The 17,628-nt window shown below is 37.5% G+C and overlaps 1 protein-coding gene across 4 annotated transcripts in view; it reads left to right on the top strand.

The window, feature by feature from the left end:
* The first annotated feature begins 12,365 nt into the window (after positions 1 to 12,365).
* The window catches only part of PAM (peptidylglycine alpha-amidating monooxygenase), a 98,751-nt gene continuing 93,488 nt past the window's right edge, over positions 12,366 to 17,628 (top strand). For 2 of the 4 annotated variants that reach the window (XM_085298761.1, XM_085298762.1), the window contains exon 1: positions 12,366 to 12,421. The gene's annotated coding sequence lies outside the window, so the exon portion shown is untranslated. The remainder of the gene's footprint in view (positions 12,422 to 17,628) is intronic. The other 2 variants (XM_085298760.1, XM_085298763.1) reach the window with 2 other exon arrangements.

Consider the following 17,628-nt stretch of genomic DNA (forward strand, 5'->3'; position numbering starts at 1 on the left):
AGAGAGGAACAATATATTCAATAAATTGAAGAAGCCACCCCCCCACAAGTATTGTATTTAATACTTGCACAGCATCGCTTAAGTACTAAAAAAAAAAAAAAAAACTCAGATTGGTCACAATATCCTCCTTTGTTTTATGGCTTCAGGTGTTATCTATCGTTTTCAATCTTAATCTGGACAGGTTACCTAGCTGGCAGGTAAGGACAATAAAATGTGTGTGTAGAGTGCTCTAGTTGAAGTTGCCTGGAGATCTACCCATAACTTCCCCTCCTGACAGTGRTGGCAAAAGAGCTAATTTAACCCATGCAAGTTTTATTTTTATAATATGTGGTAGCAGGAATAACAATCTTTTATAGTTTTTAGGACTGTATTTCTTATCTGAAAAGTGTKTGTTACCACTGTGTTAAATACTACTTTTTGTCATTGTATTTTTGTCTCAAGCCATATGCACTTACTTTTAACTACAATCCCGATTAAAAGCAACATGGTACAGGTCTTAAAGCGGTTACGGCAACAGTTAATTATTAATGAGTCATTATTAGTTAAATTGGCTTTTAAACTGCTTTGATCATAATAATTTGTGGATGCAAACAATGTTACGTGCTTATCAAGTGTTTTTTTTTTGTTTGTTTGTTTGTTTGTTTGTTTTTTTAAATTGAGGTTGTTCTGGCCATTGAAGGAAATTCTTGTTAGTGAATACTATTGTAAAGCCTGATGATCAAACCAGAGATCACATGGACAGTTTGCTGATGCTTTGTGTACATAATGGAGAGGAAATTCTAGTTAATTTTAACTCTGGGGAAAAAATATCTTGAGTAGTTCATCAAGTGACTTTAAAAAAAGCAAAGAAAAGTCGGTCATGTTTTGCTAGTGGCAGATATCTGGGAAATATTGTACAAGGGTTCCTGATTTTTCTCTTCAGGAGTTTTTTGCTTTGTTTCCTTGGCATTGGAGAGAGAATGAAATTCTGTACCCAGGGTAACTTATAGTAGTACTTTTGAAAAGCAGGGTTCAGAAAGCTTTTTACTCCAGCAAATTCGGCACAACCATCCAGTAAGTAGTATCTATGAGAAGAGAGAAATAATTACACTATGCRCAGCTGTTTCTCTAATGCCTTCTTTCTGCAACTGAGATAGCAGTGGTTTGGGTTGAGTGTAACTTTAGGCAGGAGGATCTTGCTTTTTTCAGAGCTTTAGACTTGCTATTCACATTTCACAAATGAACAATTCCTTAAGCAGAGCAAGATCTGTATTTGTTCTTCCATTTAAATCCTGTTAGGTCATTTATAGGTGTACGTGTTAGAGTGAACTCTATTTATATTGTAATGCTTGTAAAAGTAGTTGAGGTCCTCTGATAGAGTGGTGTCATTAATCATTGGTTGTTTTCYGCACTCGAGTAGAAAAGAGACGAAATGTTAGAGGGCCTGAAGAAAAGGATAAAGAGCTGCTTAAAAATGCACATTTTTCTCCCAAATCTAAGGTACAGGGCCTTGCAGTCTAATGACATTACTGAATTAGAGGGAATTTGAAAAGAATAATGTGAATGAATAGATTGGGATATTTGATTTAACAAGAAATGTCCTGAAGAAGTTATTAAACAATAAAGAAAGGAAGTGGGTAAACTAGGAACCTCTTCTGTTTCTATCATATAACAAGAGAACATGGTTACATCAACCAATGCTAATACGTTTGAAGATGTTAAGTCAATTAAATGGTTGGCAGCTGCTGAAAAGATCATCTTTGATCTCACTCTTCTGGTGCGCTTCTCTCGCTACAGCGGTTGTAGGGTGAGTAGATCCAACTGGCTGGATGGAAGACTAAATCTGTGACAAAAAGAGTAGTTTTTCCACCAAATCAGTGAGATGCACCTAGTCTACCTGTAGCTATGGAATTGCAAAGCCTATCACATGATCAACTGACTTGCAGAGTGTGGGTGGCTGAGTACTGCCCTGTATCACAGAATCACAGAATGGTTGAGGTTGGAAGGGACCTCTGGAGATCATCTAGTCCAACCTCCCCGCTCAGCAGGGTCACCTACAGCATGGTAGACAGGGTTGCGTCGAGGCAGGCCTTGAAGATCTCCAGAGAAGGAGACTCCACAACCTCTCTGGGCAACCTGTGCCAGTGCTCCGTCACTCTCACAGGGAAGAAATTCCCCCTCTCGCTCAGGCCGAACTTCCTGTGCTTCAGTTTCTGCCCATTGCCTCTTGTCCTGTCACAGGGGACAACTGAAAATCGTTGGCTTGCGTATAACGTGAAGCCATATCCTAAAGTGGTGTGGGGAAGTTACATTTTTTTAAATTTCCTTAAAAGATAACTGTTAAATAGAAGAGCTTTTTGTTGGCACGTTGATATGAAAGGAAAATTTCTGAATGTTTTTCCTAAGACTTAGTAAAATTACTATTAAGAATAGAAATCTTGGAGAAATTTTTAATCTTGTTGGAACAACAGAAATCAATTCAAGATCTGATATCAGCAGTTCTGACATCAAGAGTGTGCAAAAAAAATCTTTTCTGGAAAGGCAGTGTGGAAGATTGCTGCAGAAACATTAATGTTAAAATRTATATATTTGTGTCTGCTTGGTGAAAATCCAAAGCTTTAAGCTCTTTTGCATAGTTAGATCTTTAAAGTCTGGAGCAGCTAGCATTCCCCCTCCTCCGCACGTTAATTACAATGGAAGAAAGCAATCGGTGATGTTTACTCGACCACCTCCAATCTCCTACGACTTTATGCATAAATATATGGGATTATGGAGAGGAAGGCCAAGGCATTTTAGGCAATAGGAGAGGAATTGTGTACTAATACTGCTATGATCTGCTGTCTGGATGCACGGAATATTTTTAGCCCTGCCAAAATAACCGAAATTACTTGCTCAGAGATAAGCATATGCGTGGTTCKAAGAGGTTGGCTGCTTTAATCAGAAGGGTCATAAATGTAAAAACATCAATATTAAACTCTTGTGTGTCTTTCTCTGAATTTCTTCTCTGCAGCCCTATGAAAATGAGGAACAGTCTACAGAAATTTCTTACAGCAGGTTTTCATTTTAAGTTCTTTTAAATTTCTATTGCCCAGGACCATATGCATGTTCGTATAAATGTGTTTAACAAAGTAATAATCAGGTAGATTAAAACAATAAAATAATGGTAAAAGAAACTGAACTGGTAGTTAGAAATGGTATTTTTAAATAGATTGTTGAAGATCTAAGTTTTTTAGAAATACTTACATTGACTGGTAACCGATTTTCTTTCCACTAGTGCATTTACTTCTAAAATGATATTCTCCTGTTCCAAAACTGTAACTTTCAGGTCTCAGGAATACTATGATGCATTGTAAATGTGGTTATCTTGCAGTGGTTATTAGCAGCTTAGCTGATGATTCTTTGGGAGGAAAAAGTATAAAGGCAAAGAAACAAAGAAGTAATAACAGCAAGAAAAATGCTTTAATATTCTAAAGAGCTTGTTTTACTCTGAACTGGGTACGTTGTGACTACAATGTTTAACTACAACTCCTAGTTTGGAGAAACTTTTAAAAGGCTCAACAATCCCTAAACGGTGTTTAGTTTGTCCTGCAAGAAGAGGAGGTAAGACTTCACTGATTTTGTTTGTTTGTTTTCCTAAGGCTTGATTTGAGGTTTGTATGTTTGGGGGGTTTTTGGTGCTGATGGTTGGTTTGTTTGAAGTCACCCACTCATTGTAGCATTTTATCTATCAGTCTGTGTTTTTTTTCTCCCCAGACTAAAATTGCCATCTTGCTGTCAATCTTTTGACTGTTTAMCCTCAAAATAGAAATGCTACACTTGTAGCAAAGTCATTGATTTATGATTCAATTAAGTATAACTGTTTCTGTAGTTATCGCTTCTATTACCTAATAGAGATTGTAGGTGAGAGTTTATTATTTTTTCTTAAGCAGTACCTTGGTGATTTGGTTGGTTTGTTTGGGGTTCAGTAGTTTGTTTAATTTTTTTAGGGTTGAGCAGTAGAATTAGTCTGAGTCTTTTTTCTTAATAGTGTGCAAGAAATCTCTTACCAACTGCTTATATGCTTACAGCACACTTGAAAGAAGCCCTTTCTGTTCTGCGTGAAGAGCAGAATAGAGAAAGATCAGCCACACTTGTTCCTTAAATGCTGCAGCAGCAGAGGAATGCTGCTGTAGGGCTAGTGGAAGAGGAGAGGAGGGTTTTGTAATGGAAGTAGTATCATTATGATCACGATATTGTCTTTATTTTAGTAGCTTTCTTTTAAAGCACAGTTCTGTTAGCTTTCTAGGCTTTTACTGTATTGATAAAGAGATCAAGAATGAGCATGGTAGTTCTTTGGACAGAATAAAATTCCTTAAGGGAAGGGACACACTGATTTGAAGATAGGGAAAGGAGCACTCTGCCTTCTTCCAAAAAAGTGCCGTAGAACTGTATAGTACTGCGGTGACTTGGTGTTGAAGTTGGGTTTTGCATTCAAACAGCAAGACCCAGACCTTAAACATCTGTGAGGTTTCCCTGGAGTACCTGAACCTAGATTTGAAACCTGTGAAATACCCAGTTCAGCAGTGTGGCATTGCCCCCTTTGCTGCTTGGAAGAACATACCTGGAAGCGGGGACGCTTCAACGATTCTGTAAGGCAGAAACGCCCTGACTGACAACTCGCAGGCTGCCCTTGTTGGATATCAAGATACCTGTTGGGATACCTGTATACATAAAGAAAAACCCCCCAAAGTTCCTCTTGAGCCTTTCGTATTCTTCAAGAGTRTTCTTTAGGAGTGGTTTTGAGACTCTTAACAGTCCGCGTAGTAGCCTTTTCCCYTCTCCTCCCCTCCCTTAGGTTCATTTGCTGTTGCAGGGCTCCGTAATGTGTGTATTTTACTTCTCAAGTATGATTTTGTAATGCGCAGTTCTCTGTGTTATGTTGAATTTAATTAAAATAGGTAACACCTTTTCTCTTCTGCTTCTTTTTGTCATATTTATGTGCAGCGGCAGAATGTGAGACTCTTCAGTGTAAATGTATCCTTAAAAGCTTTATGCTGGATTTTAGAGAAGAATGCTTGAAAAATGGGAAGGGAAATAAATAGCTTTTTTATTTCCCAAACATAATASTGTCTTCAATACTTCACTGTAAAATCTAAACCTAAAATTTGCATTTTTATTTTAGGAAGAGAATGAGAGTTTATTTAAATAGCTATCTTCAACGTACTTTTACAGTTTTTCTTCCCTTCTTTCAAGAAGCTGTGCAGCTTTATTCATACTCTAGTATTTTATCCTTTTTTTTTTTTTTTATTGCAAATGCTGCACAATAGGTAATCCTGGTAACCTCTTTAATTAAAWGCATTTATCTCTTAATGTTACAAAATGGATGGTTTTACTGTAGCGGATAATAGTGCTATAGTAAGTAAACCACAGATGGAGCTCCTTCCTCGAGTGTTTGGAGTGGCAGCTGCACTGTGGTCAATGTGCTTGATGCTGAACACAGGCACCAGCTGTCCTCAGCCTGCTTGTACGGGCWGATCTCTGTATAAATATTGTGGTTATCATACGGTAATTTTAACCTCCTGCCGAAAGATACTAAAGGTAAGTGGAAAACAAGGCTGCGCTGTTGGATAAGTGAGAAATTTTAGGGTTGTAGCATTTACTAAGGTGGTAATTTAGTGACACCAGTGGTAGCAATTTTTTTAATAGTTTGTGTCCACTGTTGCATCTAATAAAAGCAAAGGTTGTAGTAYAATAAAGTAGCTATGAGAATGATTCTAACTTTAGGAATAATGTATTGTAAARTTCAAAATTTCTCTAGAAGAGAACTCTTTTTTTGAGATATTTTAAGATCAAGTTTAGACTAATGAAAAAATCTGTTTAAATTTCTGTTTTTGAAGGAGGAGGTGCTCCTCCCCTCCTTCAGTCAGGAACTATCTTAGTTATCTTTAGACTTGCTCCTAGCTGGATTTTTTTCTTAATTTCTTATATAGTCAAAACCTCAATTTTCTTTTTAATGTAATACAAAACACTTCTATCCTTTTTAAGGAACTCCTGTCAAGCAAAAAAGTGGAAGTTAAGCAGAAACAATACAGTTGTCTGTTACAGTTGACAGCCTKAAACAAAAGACAACTGTGAAGTATTTATACTTTTCCATTCCAAGCAAATACTGAATTAACTCTGAAGTGTAATGATTACAGTTTTAAAAGTTCAATCTCATTGCTGATCAGAGGAACACAAGATAGAGGCTCTAGGGGAAGGTTCAAAGTACAGCTGCTGTATTTTCCCCTTTTAAAATTGCATTTGGTGGATTTTTAGTTTATAACTAGGGGTGGAGGGACGGGGAAGACGGACTCAAATTTCAATTTGCTCTAGTTGAGCCTGTTTGTGGTCATTACAAACTTGTCTTTGCTATAGGAATTAAAGCAGTCTTTGCTATTACTTATTTTTTATTTGCTCTCTAATGTAGTTTTCAACATGGACTAAACTTGAAGTCGTGAAATATTTAACTAGGAAAACTCACACCCCGTACTGTAAAGATTAGCTGACTTAAAATTAGAATCTCAACTTGGATTGTTTTTAATTTGAGTTTGCTAATGGATAGCTTTCATTTATTTAAATGTGATCCACATTTGATTTTATTTCGATCAGCGTGAAGCAATTTAATTGTACTCCTCTTTTGCAGCTTACTGATGTCCTCTCTGCAGTTCCTGGGRACAGGGACAGTTTCCTTCTAGGCTGAGAGCTCTATGCAGAATGAAGAAGTGAACTTACCTGAGTTTAAATGAACTGCTACTTAAGAACAAAAACTGAAGTAGTCCTTCAGTGAATTCAGCTAGCTATTACAAGGATGGAAGATGCTTGTGTTATCTGAGAGATGTTATGCACAAATGAACATTTCATRCTTTGTGTGAAGTGCAATAGAGTATGAAGCAACCTCTGATTTCAGACTTTTATTAAGAGTAACTTCAGCAATTAGGGAGGTAAAATATTGAAAATGTTTGTTCTGGGAACRTCGTTTTGAACAGCGGAACCACCTGACCTTATTTTAAAAGTGATCTTTGTGTCACTTGTATAAATATATCATCAACTGTGAATAAATGTCAGATATGGCTTTTAACTCTACCTTTGAATCAAAAGAAAGCTGTCAAATTTTAACGTGTCCGTTCATTTTATGAACATCCGTATTTACTTTTCTGTTTCTTTGTGCTGCACTATGAATGGCAAAAACTGGAATTAGAGTTACCGCTGAATACTTGATTTAACACTGTGTATAATAATGGATCACAGAATGACTGGTCTGGTTCCTCTTTTTAAAACTAACAAAAGCTCAATAGAAAACCTTCAAGTGTATGCTTCATTTCTTTTCAGAGTGGTATCTTGGGAGGGCTGTTGTAGCTGATGTTGGGAACAATATTTTGGCTTTCATTATCGCATGCTAGGTTTAAGCTGTAKTAACCCTGAAGACTCTTTTTTTATTTTTTTCTAATAGCATCAGAGTAATCGTCAGATTATTTTGTATCTGATCTCTCTGACTGCTATATAATTTAAGAACATGGACTGTTTTTCTTGTCAATAATGCAGAATCAGAGTTGATTCTCTTAAGCAACACCAAAATTAGCTGTTATACATCAGATACAAAACACCTATGCACAGTGTAACCTAGATAAGTAATTATAGGTTGCTTTGAGCTACTTGTTTTGAAAAAGAGATGAATAAGAAAATCCAAATGTGTGGTTTGGATACCAAAGCATATTTCTTGCCTGTATGGTGGTTCTGCTGTATGAGCTGTTCCCCCATTTTGAAGATTTAGGATGTCTTGAGGATTTCAGCTGAAAAATGCCATAGCAATTATGAAAATCTGATTGTTTAATCAAAAAGTACCATCTCCTTTTGTTGTGTTGTCACCTAGCTTCAGTCTCTGACTTGGAACATAGTCCTTTGCCTCCTTACTATACACRTTTGAAATTAAAGTACTAATGAATCTGTTGTGTCAGAGGGCTGTTCAGATAAAACTGATAGATTTTATGGTATGTTTGTAATTTTGGAAGTAACAAATTTAATTTGAAATGGTAAGTGCAGGTAAGCACTTCACTCCAAGGGGTGTTTGGAGTGTTATGAGCACTATGCTAAGTTTCCTGTCAAGCTGTGTACCTTCAGAAGGGGGTTGAAGGGAATCAGTATTATGCATCCATTCCTCCTCTTCTGATAGTTTATGTACCACTCCCATTACCATTTTTTTAAGGCTTTCTAGTTTCTATGGTCTAGTTGGCATAGTCAGATCTTTACAAGTTTTATTGCAATTGCTACATTAGATCTTTATTTTATATCGGTTTATCATTCAGTGAAATAAGCTGCCTTACATTATACTACTCAGTTAACGTAATCTAGTGGAAAAGTGTTTCCTCTCRAAATAATAACAGCGTTCAAATACAAATTTCCTCAGTAACTGATGAAGATATGGACTTTTCTGATAGTGTGCTGAAGCCTTTTGACAGTTAGTCTGCTTCTTCTATACCACAAACTGAATTTTCTTGTGCAAGATGATTGCAGTATTTCACACTAAATATATGACAAGGTCTTTGGTAAAGCAGGACTTGCAACAGGACAATGAAATATTTCTATGCACAATTTTTAATACTGATGCAAAAAATTTAACCTTTGGAATTTTTCTACTTTGCTCAACTCTTTCTTTTTTCACCTCTGCAATTTCAACTGTATGTTGTCTTTGAAATCTTTGTGGATTTAGGTTGGATAATTTACTTTCTGAGTAAAAATACCTGTATAAAAGTAAGAGCTTTTATGCTAAAAAAAAAAAAAAATCTGTATTACTTGTTGTTTAACAGTTGAGAGGTAGGTGCAGGGAAAAACAGCTGCAACTGGATCAGTCCATAGTATCAGAGACACTTTTTATTAAGTCTTTTGGAAAACTGTGCATTGATTTTCTTTTTTTTTTTTTCCTTTTTTTTCCTTCCACCTACAAAAATGGATGTTCTTAATCCAGATGGAACTTTTGTAGGGAAAAAATAATAAYTTTCATATTTTGTGGAGAAGTAGACATGTAAAAATTACTGGAAGCTAAAAACATTGAATAATCTTTTCCTGTGAGTGGCGCTTCCCCTTCACTCCATTTTAAAAAGAAGAAAGTGTTGATCTGTCAGAAAAAATGTTCTGCAAAGTGAGGRACTGGGAGTTGGGGGTTGGTTACTGTATTGTAGTAAGTGAGGTTGTTTGCTACATCTAATGATAGTAACAGGTACTGCCCTGCTAGGAGGAACTAAAGTACTACTAATTTCAGTTGTCAGATGATGGTAAATGAGACAGTGTCACACTTGAGAAAGCTTCTAAGAAACGTCTTTTTCCAGTATCAAAAGGTTACTGCTGCTCTGTGGCCAAKTCTCAGTCAAACTTACTCTCCGGAGTTCTTTAATGGTATTGGACGAGTATCTAATTAAACCTACTGAAGTCGTCCCTAATTGTTCCTGTGTACAACACTGTAGATCCGTAGCTGGCAGTATTGAACACCGCTTGTAGTCGTAGGTAGCTGTGCTTTGAATGTGTGTCATACTCAAAAAGCACCAAGAGGAGAGGAACCAAATCCTCTGTTTTTTTTTTTATTGCCCCCTCTGGTGTTCTGACAAGGGGCAGAGAGGCAGAATGAATTCATTTGGAAATAACTTTGGCATAGCTTTTGCTTGCTTGCTTGCTTGCTTTCCCCCTGCCCCTCCCCACCTTATGTAGAACTGTTTCCTTCAAATCAGTAGCACAGTATCAGTACTATTCCAACATGTACTGACTTGACGCTAGGTCTATATGAGAGGTTACTGTTTGATTATTGCTGTATATGGATATATTTTTCATGTGCTGGAAGTCTGTTGTATGCTGAACAATTTTATTTGCTGTCTTGAGTTCTAAAATTACAGGCATCCCAGAAGGCTTTAATATATTCCTTTACTGTGGCAGCATCTTTGGGTCTCTGATTTAAGCAAAATAATGGCCCACCCCACTGTTACCTTCACTGAGATTGTCTCTACTGGACTACCATCTTTGAGAAGATGATGTGAGATTGCATTCTCTGTTGCCATGGCCAGTTTGACAGAGATGGCAATGCCACGTGGTCCTATTGCCTTAAGTTTAACAAAATGTTTTTGTTCTGTTCCAGAGAAGTCTCGGGCTGGATCACGGTAAGACCAAATGTTGTGAGATAGCGTGGTATATTTTTTAGTCTTGCAGARCACTAAGTTAGCAGAAGAAAGAACAAGCCAAAAACCCACTGAACCGTGCTATAATGTAGTAATTTTTAAACCAGCCTTGTGCTAGTGGCCTTATGCTCTCTTGGTACTTACTCATTTCTTTTCCTAAAAGGATCATTATTCCTTGAGGCAATCTGCATACTCAAGTAAGTAAACACAGCTCTGATCTAGAGCCTGCTGAAATTGAGGGCAGTACTGGTTTTYGTTCTGACTTGAGCTTTTATTCTGATATCCTTCAATAGGCTTTAAAAGAAAATTAACCTGCAGAAGAGGTGTAAGCAGGAAGCTCACGTGTTTCCAGACTGTGAGCAAGTAACTCTGCATGTATGGGYGGCTCTGAAGAATGGATGTGTAGGGGCGAAGCATGTAGCATCACTCAGAGAGCCTAGGGATGGGGGCAAGAACGAGGCTGTCAAATCAGTGATACTGAGGGGCAGAGCTTCATGCTTGCGTTTGGAAAGGCACTGGGTGGAAGGAGGGGTTAAGAGAGTGTGGAGTAAATAATGCAATTAGACAAGTGTGTAACATCATCTCAAGCAGCTGTATACTGTATGTGCTGCAGGTGATACTGAAGTCAAATTAAATTTCAGTTTATCTGTAAATACATTGTTGTATGATAGACTGATTATACAGCTTGCAATCACCCTGTCATTCCTGGCTCTTGAGGGTAGAAACTGTGACTTAAATGTGTGAAATTCGGTATAGATATATAATTTTTTTTTAAAGCACACCTCTTTTGCTGAATTACCAGAGTAAATACTAAAGGCCTCCTACATAGCATCACTTTGATTTCTCCACTCTTAGCCTTCTTTGAAGTTTCATTTAGGAGGCTGCTTTCTAGCTGTCTACTTGTTTACTGCTTGACAATCTATTTGGATCGTTCAGAGAATAATGCTGTGACACATGAAATAGAAGAAGGTAGGGTTTTGGAGAGTGTACCAGGATAAATTTTCTGAAGGCATCACAAGGGAAGAAAAGAACTGATGAATGGACTGGGGACAAAGGCCAGGCTTTTGATTAAAAGTGCAAAGCAGTTAGCCTGCAGTGTAATTTCTGCTGGGATTTGCACTGTCTGAAGTCTGCTCTTCCCTGTAAAACTAAGATTCACTCATTTGAGTTTATGGGATTGTTCTGTAGTTTTGATTTTTTTTTTTTTTTTTTTTGAAACCTCAAGTGAGATTTTCAGCATGCATTTATGATTGTGGTGTATTTCTAGTTTATAGTACTTCTACGTGAGAAGTAGTGATGGAAATGGAGCTCAGTACTTGTACATCTTATATCTTTAAATGAATTGAACAAAAGACTGTATTATAAAGCATATGTGGAAAAAGGAGCCACATTAAGTATGCAGATGAATGTCCTCCCCCCACTTTCAAGTTTAAATTTTGTGACTGATATTTTTGTAAGAGCTCAATGTTTGCTGTCAAAGAAAGCACTTTTACATCGTGGACTTTCTAAATTATATGCAAATATGGGGGAGTTGTATTTAAATTTCTTGAATGTTTGCTGTTTCTGTTGCTCAGGTGTTTGAGATACAGTTCAAAGTGAAAATTCCTTTGGTTTCCTTATTGTTTCAAGTATGGTATTCAAGGACACTTTGTAATCAGTCTCCATAAGCTTTATATTATTGCTTCTAGAATTTGTTTGAAGGAGCAAAATAGCTTGACCTTGAATATAATAAAAGGCTTTATTTAATCCAGTGCTGGAAATTGGAGCTCAAGGGTTTTTTTATTATTTTTTATATTATTACTATTCTGAAGAAGGTGTGTGTTTCTCTGTGTGTGAGATATTCTTAACAAGGCTAATCTTCATTGATGATACCCTTTTTTTCCTAAATAAATATAAATATATATATAAATGTTATAATTTGTTACTGTTAAATGAATATCAGTAGAAAAATAGGTAAAAGATTCTAAGTGTTAGACTTCTGCCTTGCTGCTTTGATTCTGTATTTAATTACTGAGAAAGGACACTTGCTTTTGCATAGCAGCTGTTAGCTAACGAGAGTTGTTCAGAATAGAGTACTGACATAAATCAGTTATATGGTGCATAACAGAAGACGATGTTTTGACGTGACAGGACGCTACAGAAATTGAGGCTGTTCAGGAAAACCAATTGTTTTAATTTCTGCTCTTTCAGAGAATCAAAATAATCACGTGATAAATGCAATAGAACAGGAGAGAAATTGCTTTCCCAAGGAAAACCCAAACAAGGTAAGGTGCATAACAACAAGAACAACGACAAGTAAGACTGCATGACAATTATTTTATTGCAGTTTGAACCTCTAGCTATTTTGATGCAGGAGTAGATTAAACCTTGCATTTACTTACCCAGCTGACATTGCGTTGAATTTTGGGGAGGGAATCCTGTGCAATACCAATAAGGAGCCTAAAACAATAGCCATAAACAATGTGATAGCTATCAGAAAGAACTAAAACATTTTTTWAAAATTGAGGAGACTTTATTACAACTCTTCAACTTTCTTCCATTTCTGTCCCTGTAGKAGTAGAATTTGAGAGCCCAGGGATAAGTGGAATTCGTAAGTACTGGGGTTAGGAGAAGTAAGCAACCCTTGGGATTTCCCAAGAGATTCCTGTGTATCTCAATTCAGAGTTTATTGTAATTTTCAGTAAGCAGTAGTTGTACTCTGAGAGCTAAGGATGCCTGAGAGTACCCAGCCTGTTCCACTACTTCTCACCACATGTCTGCAGATCTTAGCATTTGACTACAAAAGCTCCCTTGCTAAGCATAAATTTTTTTGCCTTTTGATGTGCTGCCTCAGAAGGGATTAAACCAAGATTCTTGGGATCTGTCTAAGCTACGTCTTCCAGACGCGCTTTCGACTGCCAGCTGTGCTCAGAGCTGGGCTTTGCGTCCCCTTTTCCTGCCTCCGGGCTCCCTCGGAGAGCAGGCCTGGGGCCGTGGCGCCCCGCCGGGGGCTGTGCCTGTCTGCTGCCCCCGCSGGGCCGGGAGGGTCCGGCCAGAGGCGCCCGCTCGGCGGCCGGCCGGGCCGTAGGGCRGATGTGGCCGGGCCCCGCGTGAGCAGCCAGCCGCGCTTTGGCAAGTGGAGGCGCCGCTTCCAGATCCAGCGGTAAGATTAAGGTGCCTGGCCTTGGGGGAAGTGTCATACCCACAGGCGAGGGGTTGAAATACGTTTTGATGCGATCTTTCCAGACCGTGGTCGTGCTTTTGAATTTCAGAGCGTCTGTGCCTCCTGGAGCCTTTGGGACCTTTTTGTTCTAAATAACGATGCCYGCCCTTGAGGGGGTGAGGTAGGAATCTAACACATTGCTGTCATGAAGTCTTTTTTTTCCCCCTTTCTAAAGGGAGTAACTGAAGCTCCTCCTGCCCTGCGCTGCCTCACGTGCTTGGGTTAGGTTGGTAGCTGGAAGACTCTGACTCTCGAAGCCTGTGACCCTGGCTGCTTGGTAGTGTCTCCTTGTTCATTGCTACTCAGTGCCACGATATGATACAGGGAAACGAATGCTTTCTGCCTTCTTTGATTATTTTAGGGCCATCGCTGCACTTTAAAAAAGCTTACTTCACAACAGCGTACTTTCTGTCCATTGTAAGCGATAAACAAAAGCATAGTAATAATATGCATCATAAATCCCATTGCAGACGTGTTTATTGTGTGTGTAATTTTTATGTTCAGTATTTCATCATGCAAGACAAAATGTGCCTACCACATCTGCTGAATCATCCCATTTATCATCACATTTTTCAGCCATGATTTTGATAATCGTTTGTGTAATACTCTTAGAACCAAGTTTTGTCCTTATTTGGCTTTTAAATGAAGTAGATTAAGATTCTTTTCAGAAAGACTCACTTAGACTCCAGAATATATAAATCTTTAACTATTTTCAAATATACACACATATTTTTTCCAGTTTATATAAAGCATTGTGTAATACAGGAGAGACAGTGCAATAACCATTTTTTACCCCGTCAATATTTATGTGGTAAGTAGCTTTACTTAGGGCTGCTACATTGCTATTACGTCTCATATTATGGTTCTTATATGGTCTGCGCAAGATTCTGTCTTAAAACATGAAAACCTACAACAAAAGCTTTATGTAAAAACTRACTGTTTTCAGATAAGCTGTAAGAATATGTATATGTGGTATCCCAATTAAACTGTAAGAGATCTTCCTGAAAAGATCCACCTGTGATTAAGTGCAGCTGTCAGAAAGCCTGCAGGTGCCTATTCAAATTTGTATTCAGAACATAGTTTTAARAAACAAAAGTATCAGGGAATGCTATTACTAAGTTCAGTACAAAGGTAAGCAGGTGAAACACGCTGCTGTGCAGGGGATGAAAACAGATGATTTTGCAGACCTTTCTCGTCCGCCCCTGCAGCCCCATGCAAGGCATGTGAGTGTTCTTTGCATGGCTTTAATTTGTTTTGTGAACATGGTACCTACACCAGGAGCCCCCTCATGGCACATCTTGTTCTAAAGAAGGCCTGGCTCTGAGCAACTTTGGTAGTGAATCTTCTTAAATCACTACTGTCTTCTCAGTGTTTTAATTGGTACTGTAAACTTCTGTGTATGCTAGGGCTAAGCTGATTTTATGAGAAATAAACTGATTTTATGAGAAATAAATAGCTGCTCTTGAGCCTTTTTGAATAGAGCTGGACGTGGTGTTTTGGGTGAACGTCGGTATCTGTTCTCCATGCCCAGCAATGCTTCCCGCAGCTCTGTGCTCTCAGAAGCACGTTCTTGCCCGTCATGCAGCAAGAGCTCGCGTGTTCACCCACACGCGCTAGGGAGCAAAATGAAACAGTTCCARTGATTTTTCTTTTATGTCTTAGAAYGTAACTGAATAGATGTGTACTCGCAGATTTGCTTTAAAAACTTGAATAAAGAGAAAGCTAGTACATTTTGAAGCTTAGAATATTTTATGTTGCTTCCATGGTTTATATATCTAATGGAGAGCAGATCTGTAAAAGAATGTCTTTAATTTTGGCACTTGTAAGGACGTACTCTTGATGTAAGGAAGACTTGCTCTGGTAGTAGTCTCTCATTCTTGTTCTCAAAGGTGTCTAATTTCCTTTCAGTCTGAACATGGATAGAGCTGCTTTCAAGCTGCAGGGTGTGAGTAAACTGACAGTAATAAATTACCTTTGGTTATCCCGAAAACTAAGGTGATCTGTAGATGCTTTTACAGGAAAGCTTCAGCAGCGCTCTATAGATAAAGGTTTTGCAGGGGGTAGAAAGTGTTGAGAGTAGTTTAAATACTAATTCTTGTGTTTGGGTATTTTTCTCAAGCTTGTTGCTGTTCTGCTTTGTTGTGCTTCACAGAGATGGCAAATACAGCACAACCAGCATGCGTCATGAGCTTCAGGTTCCTTTTAGTCTCTATTAAGGCAAATTACCGTTAATTTCCTGCTGCTCTGTATGGTATATCAGACAAAGACAAAGTCAGCCTGATGGAAGATAACTTTTACTTGTGTTATCTGCTAAGTGATCGAGTTGACTGAGAGTTGGAATTGTGCCAAAGACTGGCACTGACTTGAAGAAAGTTTTTTACTATGTGCATTTTCATTGCATATATATGATAAAACCTCGTAATAGACTTTGGCAATTCCTGATGAGCTTTTGTTTCTGGTTAGTAATTAACAATTGTAATGTAGTACAACTGTTTGAGTGGCTCTGTAAAAACCAACAGCAACAATTACTACTTAATTGGTTAAAACCTGATTCTAACTACTTCACTGTTTTTATTTATATATATATATATGTGTGTGTGTGTGTATATATATATATATATATATATATAAAATTAAATATATATATATATATATTTAATTAGTATATAGTGGATTGTCTTACCAGTTTTTCTTCATGCTACCTGTATTCAACCTGCCCATACCTGAGGCAAGGCATTTTTGTGTGAATTCTGTGTATGTGCCTGATAGATGCAGTCTATTGCATTTCTCTAAATTTCGAGCTTGAATCTTTGAGGCCAACCTGCATGTTTTCGTGTAATTGATAGCTACCATTTTGACGTCTCTTAAAAGTTTCTGTGAGACTTTGCTCTTCAATAAATCTGTTACGTTRGGGTGGTTGTGTTACAGATTTCAGTAACTCCATAGTTTGTGAAAAAGCAATCTCAGTTGTATGCTTTCGAGATCATCCTTAATGACAGGTATCCCTGAGCTAAACAAGTTTTTCTATGAAAAGTTTGAGCTTTTGCAAGTGTTAATTGGCTCCATTAGGTTTGATTGTGCCTTAACATGAGATGATTATTTTATCTGACTTACTCTTTGCTTGAAAAGAATAGGTACTGACTCCTGCCATGGAGTTGCATGGAGTTTGGGGCTAAGAAATAGATCCTGGTGTGTTCTCAGCCTCATTCTGTTTCTCACATWGTTTTTTGGTTTCTGGTTGGTTTATGGGTTTCTTAATTATTAACTCTTCCTTTCCCGCCATGCTCAGTTTTTCTTCCACATTCTCCTGTGAGCTACTGTTAGTTTCTCCCAAGTAACACATGGCTGCTAACACAGAAACTTGGGCTTCCTCTTTGCTTCTCCACCTATGTCTTTCTATAGATTCTGTCAAGGAAAAGCCTAGAAGTCTATGAGAAAAGAAATGCCTAGCATCACGCAATTTTTTTTAATTCATCATTTGCTACTTTAGCTGTCAACTGACAAAAAATATCACAAGGCCTTGCTGTCCAAGATAATTTTTACATAGAGCAGTGTGTATCTAGCAATGTATTGTAAAATCACAAAGTAAAAATTTCCTTTGTACTTGTAATCACAGGCTGTTCTTCTGTGTTGTACTTATCAACACAAGTATATTATACTTTTAAGAAATTCTGCTTGATGTTTRTGTTTGGCTAAAATACTATGCTGTTTTATTGTGCAGTTTCCTTAGTGCTAGCATTATTGTATTTTGCAATATTGAAAATCTGGAGCTCTTTCCTACTATCAGGTTTCTGGCATTTTTTGATGGCTACGATTTTGGGTTTTTTTTTTTTTTTCTTTCATCAATATTGGTTTTGAGGAAAATCTATTATTCAACTAGAATAAAAGTTTATATCATAAAAAAGAAACTATAATTGAGAATTCATTTGTCTGTTTTGTGTGAGTTCTTTATTGCTCAGTTGTTAACTAATGCTAAATTGAATAGGACAGGAAACTTTTTTCCTCTTTCACTCTTTTCATTATCATTTCTTTGATTAAAAAGTGCTGCTATGTGAGTCTTTTGGAACAAAGAAAGATCATGAGATTAGTTTTGTACTAAACTTACAAACTTGAGTTATTTTCATTAGCTGAAGTTGCTTGTAACTGTAACGGAGCCACCATGCTCTAAATCTCAGCTTAACTGCTATCACTTAAGCTGCATCTGTGGGAGTACATTTTAGATTTTGATCAGGAATTGCTTTTAAGTGTGCAATCCTGCCAGAATTAAAA

The sequence above is a fragment of the Rhea americana genome, unplaced genomic scaffold (assembly GCF_003343005.1).
Source record: "Rhea americana isolate MKP2758 unplaced genomic scaffold, rheAme1 scaffold_141, whole genome shotgun sequence".
Classification (NCBI taxonomy): domain Eukaryota; kingdom Metazoa; phylum Chordata; class Aves; order Rheiformes; family Rheidae; genus Rhea; species Rhea americana.